Here is a 7,950-nt window from a genome sequence, read left to right on the forward strand (position 1 = left end):
ACTAAAACACCAATGATTAATTTATAGCTCATTCTATCACAGAGGCTTGGGAAGTTTATCAATATATTAAGAAGCATGGATGTCTGCTATAGTATCTCAGGCAAATGCAATTACAGTAGAACCTCGGGTTACGAATGTGATCCGTGCGGGAAGCACGTTCGCGACCCACGTCTGCGCACATGTGGGTCACAATTCGGCGCTTCTGTGCAAATTAACCCATTCTGGTACTTCCAGGTTTGGCGCAGTGCACAACCCGAAAACACGTAGCCTGAAGCGTCTGTAACCCAAGGTACCACTGTAAAATACAACTTGGTTAAAAACAGAAAATGATAATCCTACCTTCCCACCACTTTCCATAGCCAGCCAAAAGTGTACACTCCTGAAATACGTTCTCTGGCTCTGATAAATTTTCAGGAATTCAAATTTGTGAAGAAGCAACACCACCAGCCTTTAATGCTCATTTTTTGTTTCAATATGACACATGGATAGTAACAAAGAGAAGTGTTTTTAAATGATACCGGAAATAAACAAAATATGATGGTTAGCATGCGTGGGTGAGTTTTTTTGGGGGGGGGTTTACATAAAGGGCAGCCACAGAGGAACCTAAACTATCTTAGGACCACAGAGAGGAGTTTAACACTTCCTTTGCCCACCACAATTCTGACAAGTTGCTATTTGAATGTCAAAGGAAGTTCCCATTGGCTAACCCATTGTGATAGAACACATGGGTTCTGGCAGCCTGTTTAGCATGTGCCCTTCCCATTTAGTATGTAGATTTGAACCAGCACCTTGAAATCTGCTTGGAAAATGATGCTGTGGCTGCAGAAGCACTAACATATAATGCTACCAGTCTTCCATCCCATCAAAAAGAGGGATATACTAGTTCAGAGGTTTTCAACCTTTTTCAGTCCACGGCCCCCTTGACCAGTTATATTCTTCCTGCCCTGTGGGGCTCAGGAGCCCAGTTATGTCACCCCTTGCCTGCAGAGCTGGCAGCCTCTCACCCTTTTTCAAACATGTCCGTTGTGGAGTGTTCCCTGAGCCTCCCCTCCCCTCTCCAGGGTTAGCTGCTGCTAACCCTGGTCTCTGAGCTGCCCTGAACTGCCCCACAGGGGCCTGGGAAGCACCCCCTGGTCAGCCCGAGGCAGCATTCACCTGGGGAGCTTGTAGCCAGGGCTGCTGCAATGAACAGCTGTGCAAGCCTTTGGGAGGCAGATGTGAGAGGGCATCAGAGGAGGGAGAGAAGGAAAGAAGGACAGAGGCCAGTGTTGCCCGCGGCACCCCTGACCATTATTCAAGACACCCCAGGGTACCACAACACACTGGTTGAAAACCAATGTACTCGTTAGTCACTAAAGGCAACTACATGCAGAGCATATTGCAGCCATTCCTCTTACATTACAATGGCTGGTTTGTATCCAAAAAGTCTGAGTGTAACCTTCATACCAAATCCAAGTTGATGAAAAGCACTCATATTTCTGAAACCTAAATTCTTTGCCAAGTTATCAACCTAACCTAATTAAAATGAGTTTTCAGGATGAATAAAATATAAATTGCAAGGTACCCACTGCACTAAAAACTGCAGATCGTAGTTAATAACTATGGTCCTTGGGCTGCAAAGGTTACCTTAAAAGAAATAATAGAATCATGGAATTGTAGAGTTGAAAGGAACCATGAGGGTAATCTAGTCCAACCCCTGTAATGCAGAAATATTTTGTCCAACATGGGGCTTAAACCCACAACTCTGAGATTAATAATCTCATGCTCTACTGACTGAGCTGCAGTGATCTTTCAAGCAGCATTAAATATTTCCTTGTTGGTGTATTTTTTAGTGAAATATACTTTCAATCATCTTAACTTTGATTCCTGACATAATCATTTACTGAATGCATGTATCTCTGCAAATTTAACACACACAGCTAGTTATAAATAGGTTCCGCTGTAGGCATTTTTTTGCTTGTATAACAAAATTCATCAGCTGATTTTAGGTGAACTGACTTCCTCCTGTAAGAAAAGCATTAACTTAAAGGCTATACAAGAGGGTTGGAGTATCCATGCAAAACTGCTTAACTTAAGTGTCACCTATACTGTGCAAGCTCCCCTGCACCAACATTTTGAATTATGGCTCAAGCTACTATGTTAAGTACAAACAAATGTTATAGCAAGTGAGAAAACACTAATATACTAGAATGGAGATTGGGAATCTTTTTCAGACCAAAGCCTGCATTCCTTCATAAACAACCTTCCAGGAACCATATGCCAGGAGTGAGAGGGGCCAGAGACAAAAGTTGGTGGGGCAATTTATTTATCATAGTTGTTAGTTACTCTTTTCATGGAAGGATCCAAATAAACTTACATTGAAACCAATTAATAACATCCAATAACAATCTAACAACACAGCTACACAGATAAAGTAGATAGGGACTAACAGATCCCACCACAATGCCATCCTTCAAACAATGTTATAAACTCAGATATATAAGCTAATCGCCAAACGGCACCTTAAACCTAGGCTACAGTCGCCATAACAGAATGTCTAGGCACCATTTCTCCCCCAGCGAAATTTAGTATTAATACTATTCATTTCATTTCTATAACACTTTCTACTTTAATGAAAAAAATTCTCAAAGCAGTTTACAACACATGGAAACAACAAATAAAACAATTCAGAATAAAACAAATTTAATCTTCAAGGAAAATATTTCAGATCCTTCTCTAAGTAACATTTTGCTTTCCCCATATTTATGTACCTACTTAATTTATATAGCTGCCCCATAGCAGAAGTACTCTAGGAAGTCAGGGTGGTGTAGTAGTCAGGGTGTCGGACTAGGTCCTGGAAAATCAGGGTTTAAATCCCCACTCAGTCATGTAGCTCACTGGGTGACCTTGATGTCTGTCACAGTCCCTTACACGGTCGTTGTAGGGATTAACTGAGGAGCAAGTGAACCATGTAGTCCTTGGAGAAAAAGGTGGGATATGAATGCAGTAAATAAGCTCTTCTGCTTACCTGCCTAAGAAGGCTGGAGGGGCCAGACAGATGGAGATGTCAGTCGCCAACCTGGCATCCAGAGATCTCCACATGGTCACAACTGGATCAATGCCAGTCACAAAACACACCTGGTGCCAGGGGTATTTCGAACACTGCCTTCATATTAAGGGCCAAACGCCAGATAAAGAGAAAACGTCTTTGCCTTGTGCCCAAAAATAAAGACGATACCAGTTGTGTCTTCCTAGGGAGAGCATTCCACAAGTGTGAAGGGCCACTACCGAAAAGACCCCAAGTAGTTTTTACTGTTATATAGTAGGCTACATGTGAGCCACACAAAAGTCAAAGGTTTCTACACACCACCCCCATCTCTACATCCAGGCAAGCAAAAGGCAGAGTCACAGCTCAAAGACACATTCTTGTCAGGCAAAAGCCCTTGAGGAGTGTGCAGAGCAGTCAATGTGTGCTGCAGCTTTGAGAGAGGGCCTGTTTATGGGTCTAGCCTGGGGAGAGTCCCAAGGGCCAGTCACAGAGGTCTGAAGGGCCACATTCAGTCTCTGGGATTGAGATTACCCAACCCTACACTAGAACAAGATTTGAGTGGTGGGAAGAGAGAAAATATTAAAATGCAAAGTTATTACTTGTCCAGTTCCAGCACAATTCCCTACATGTGGTTCTATGTTAAGGATGATCCATCAAAGTCAGTTGTTGGATACTTACTGCCTACAGAGCCCTCTGCTACTCCCAGAGTTCCCTGGATTGGGGCCAACATACTTACTTAGGTCCAGTGTGCCAAGCAGTCGCCTTCTGTTGAAAACCAACACCATTTCCCAACGGACATGGTGACCTCTGGGATTCAACCTGTCACCTCGTTAAAGGCTTTTCCCAGGCAGCGGAGGGGGAGGGAGAGAAAAACGGATTGAACGAAGGCCCCCCTCCCAATTTCTCGTGCAGCAGCTACTGACTCCAAGCTACACACACATCCCAAATTGGCCTTGTCTAATGATGTCAACCACTAAGAGGAGTAACGCGCCGTGTATTCACCAGAAAGCCCGCTTCCAAAACAGACGGTTGAACGAAGCCAACCTGGCGCCGCGTCTCCATCGGGGAGGAAAGGAACCGGCAGAACATGCAAAAGCGGCAGCCCAGAAGCCCGTCGAGAACGAAGACGACTGGCAGACCGGGCTGCCTGGCAGGAGAGCCGCTTCCACTTCCCATTTTGTAACACCCTCCGCCTCCCCTCCCCAATAGAAAGACACCTGCGCAGGATCCCTCCCTCGGGGGGCAGCCCCAGAAGCCCTCACGGACCCTCCACACCCACCAGGGAGCCTGGTCTCTCTTCTCAGGCGCCGCTGCCTCACCTCAGCCCCCACCGAGCTCCTTCCTTCTCCCCCCCCCGACCGGCCTCCTCTTCCCCCTCCCGACACTCATTCAGATCCGAGCCGAGAGAGGAAGAGAGGCGCCCTCCCCTTCGCCTCCCGCGCACCAACCCCGCTTCCGAGACCGACACTTACCAAGGGAAACTTCTCCCTGCCCGGCCGGGGGGCGCTGCTACTCGGTCCCCCCAGGCCGGCTTCAAACACTGCCCTCACCCGCTCCCTACGGTTCGAATCAACAACAAGATGGCGGCGCCGGGAAGGTGGGCATTCTGCCGTCATAGCAACCGTGTTGTCCAAGGTCCGCCTTCCTAGGAGGATAATCCAATCACGTGCCGATGTGCTCCTGGCGTTGTGCTGCTCCTCATTCTGATTGGATGGTGTAATCGTCACTCTTTTTAATTCTCCACGCCTCCTTCGGCAGGAACCCCCGTCCTCAGTTTTCCGACGCACGCTGCGCAAACGTGACGCAACCATCCTCTTGTGGAGGGGCGATTTTCTATTGGCTAACTAGTCATGGCCTATCAACCAATTGAAGAAGCCTTTCACTGCTAATCTCTACCTCCACCTTGAGGCAGCTCTTTCAGGACCTGACCTCTGCTCTTTCCATGGAAAGTGGTTCCTAGATTACCTTTCTATAACTTAGTTTCTGACCCCTGCCCCTTTATCAGTTAACACACGCTTTTGGTATTCTGCTAAGTCTGCTCTTATCCGGAATGTGATTGAAGGCCTGCCCTCTGACCTTACCTTACCAGGAAGCTTGCAGCAAGTGTGTTAACACCCTATATTTTTCACACACCCCATCCTTCCACGCTTAATCTACATCTGACAAAAAAGAAAAAAGAAAACTCAGCACACTTAATTTCTAAAATGCTTAATCTGTTTGCCCCAGAGAGTGCCCCAATCCCCACTTTGCAGGATTTTTTTATTACCATTTTTTATTTTTACAAATTTCCGTTCAAGGCTGGAATGATTTGGACTGGAGACAGATGGTCATTTTAAATAAAACTTATTGCTCAAAGTGTGTCTGTGTTGCACCTCTGCCTCTGACTGTGCAGGTTTTGATATTATTTGAAAAACCTGCAAACCCTGTTTGACCAAAAAAGGAAAAATATACATTTGCTTTTATAATAGGAAGGGACGTCTCCTTCAAACTTGTTTTTTAAATTCTGCTTTGTTCCAGCACTGCAGAATTTAATCACTTTGTCCAAGGACCGCTACACCCATCTTCTCACTGATTAGTTGTTGCTAAGTCAGACAAAGATAAGACTGAGGAAGGTTTTCACAAACCCATGGTCTTCAATGATGTGAACTGGTATTATTTGAGGTCAGGATTAAGGTACCCATATTATTTGGGGACAGTATTAGGGTACACATATTCTCTATGCTCTTACTTTACAAAGATAAAGGACCCCTGGATGGTTACCGTAAGTCCAGTCAAAGGTGACCATGAGGTGCGGCACTCATCTCGCTTTTCAGGCCAAGGGAACTGGCGTTTGTCCTGTGCTGTAGCACACATAAAGTGGGACATTCTGGGATCAAATCAGAAAACCAAATGACTTTTCTAAATCAGGGATGTCCCTGGAAAATGGGGACACTTGGAGGGGCTGTCATACTAGAATTTGGGATGCCAGAATTTGGGTCCCATTCAAATGGAAACATTATTCTGAAATCACAGGCATCTTTGCTGTTGCAATTGCATCTACATTCACTTGCCAAGTGTTTTTCACGTGTCTGACAAAGTAGGCACTGTTCCATGAAAGCTTATGCCGCAATAGTCTTTGAGATGTCATAGCAATCTGTTGTTTTCACAATGGTTCCTCCTCTTGAATTTATATTTCCAAAACCACAGCACCAAGCACTCTCTATTTTTGCTACAGCTTTATTCCTGTAATGTTTTAACACTCTCGGGTCAAATCATATCATGAGTACAATATGTTTAGCCCATTGCCCCCCCCCCCGACCCTCTCCCTTACACAGGATTACACATGGCTTGGTAAAAAAAAAAAAAAAACATAGTAAATTACATTACTTGCCCAGAAATAACCACTATCTCATGCTAACTAGAAGTGGAAACAGTCTACCAAAAATTTACTACAACCTCCAAACATAAAACTAGATGTATTGTTGAGAGCAGGTACCTTTTCAATTTATGTGGATTCCTGTACCCAGATTGCCTGTACAGTGTAGGTATGCAAATTGCATTGCCAATACTAATTCTGTAAATTGCCGTCATCTACAGTGGATTAGTATATACGCGGCATAAGGTTAATATTCAGCCAATTCAAATCTTTCCCATTTCAAAACATTTGTGGCCCTCCATGTCCTTTTTATTGCACATTTCTGATGATTTGTGCCCATTATGCTATTGGGTTGGCCATATGTACTTCTGGTTTCAATACTGTTTGTGCCTGCAAAAGTTTTGGGGAGGTCACACTGCTTCATTTCCAGTCTGTGCATGTCCTGTAGCATCCAGCTGAAGACCTGTTACTTTTCATACCACATTCCTGTATGATTGGCCCATTGCACTAGAGTGCCCTTCTAGACAATAAAAGTGTGATAACACTGGAGAAGCATAAACAAAAACTAATAAAATGGAATGATGTGCCAAACAAAAATTCACCGCTAAAGCACTGTTACTGTGTTTACGCCATGTTGCAGAATACACCTGCCCAAAACCTGCTCTAGTCTGCAGAGGTCCTATGTGACTCTGCCCCAGGGTGTTCACAGCTTTCTAGTCAGTAGGGCGTCTTACAGCTTGGCAACTTAAGAGCAGTGAGGAAAAAGAGAAATAGGGAATCTATGCCAGGTGGCCTCTGCTCAGCAGAGGTTTTGAGCTCTAGCTTCTTGTTCCATTGCACTGCTCTTATGTGTGAGAGACGAGTGTGTGGTTCTGCATAGCTAATGCAGAAACAATGGGGGCTTTTTGAAACTAGCTGGAACTAAAAAAACCCGCTTCCAGCTTTCGCTTCTCTATTGAAGCTCTCATTTATTTGTCATTCTGGGGTAACAAAAGGTTATACCTGTGGTTCCCATGGCCCAGCTCACCTTACCTCAGCCAAGAGAATTTAAAAGGGAAGACAGATACACAAATGGGGCATCCTGATGTTATAGAAATGTCCCTGCGATAGAGCTGTCAGCAGATTAAGGTGTCCTTGTTTGATCAACTCTCTGTATGTAACAAATGGGAGTGATTAACTGGTTTCCTAAGTGTCATTGAACACTCTTTAACATTCCAAATGCCATCTATATATAACACATTAGTAATCAATCCTTGCAGCTGGATGCTTCATCGGAGGGTGTTCAAGTTTCTTCTGACCTGCCTCACACATGAAAATTGTTGTCAGTGTTCAGTGTGGTTTGATGGTAACACGTGTCATCAAAATTCAGGAAACATCAGGGTGCACAAAATAATATGATGCTCTCAATACCACACATGCCAGTTTAGGGCATTTTGTTCAGGGAGCTGGGTCAAGAGACAATGGTTCATTTGATGTTAAGGGCAAGCCACAAGGCTGGCTCCAAGTTGGGCTGGGGGTTGTTTTTTTTGGGGGGGGAACGCACCCAATAGGCTCTGCTCTCCCCCTC

General features: G+C 44.8%; 1 protein-coding gene across 2 annotated transcripts in view; it reads right to left on the reverse strand.

The window, feature by feature from the left end:
- The window catches only part of IP6K1 (inositol hexakisphosphate kinase 1), a 32,390-nt gene extending 27,746 nt beyond the window's left edge, over positions 1 to 4,644 (reverse strand). The window contains exon 1 of one of the 2 annotated variants that reach the window (XM_053377332.1): positions 4,501 to 4,644. The gene's annotated coding sequence lies outside the window, so the exon portion shown is untranslated. The remainder of the gene's footprint in view (positions 1 to 4,500) is intronic. The other variant, XM_053377331.1, reaches the window with a different exon arrangement.
- Between the last annotated feature and the right edge of the window lie 3,306 nt (positions 4,645 to 7,950).

Source organism: Podarcis raffonei, chromosome 2 (genome assembly GCF_027172205.1).
Source record: "Podarcis raffonei isolate rPodRaf1 chromosome 2, rPodRaf1.pri, whole genome shotgun sequence".
Classification (NCBI taxonomy): Eukaryota; Metazoa; Chordata; class Lepidosauria; order Squamata; family Lacertidae; genus Podarcis; species Podarcis raffonei.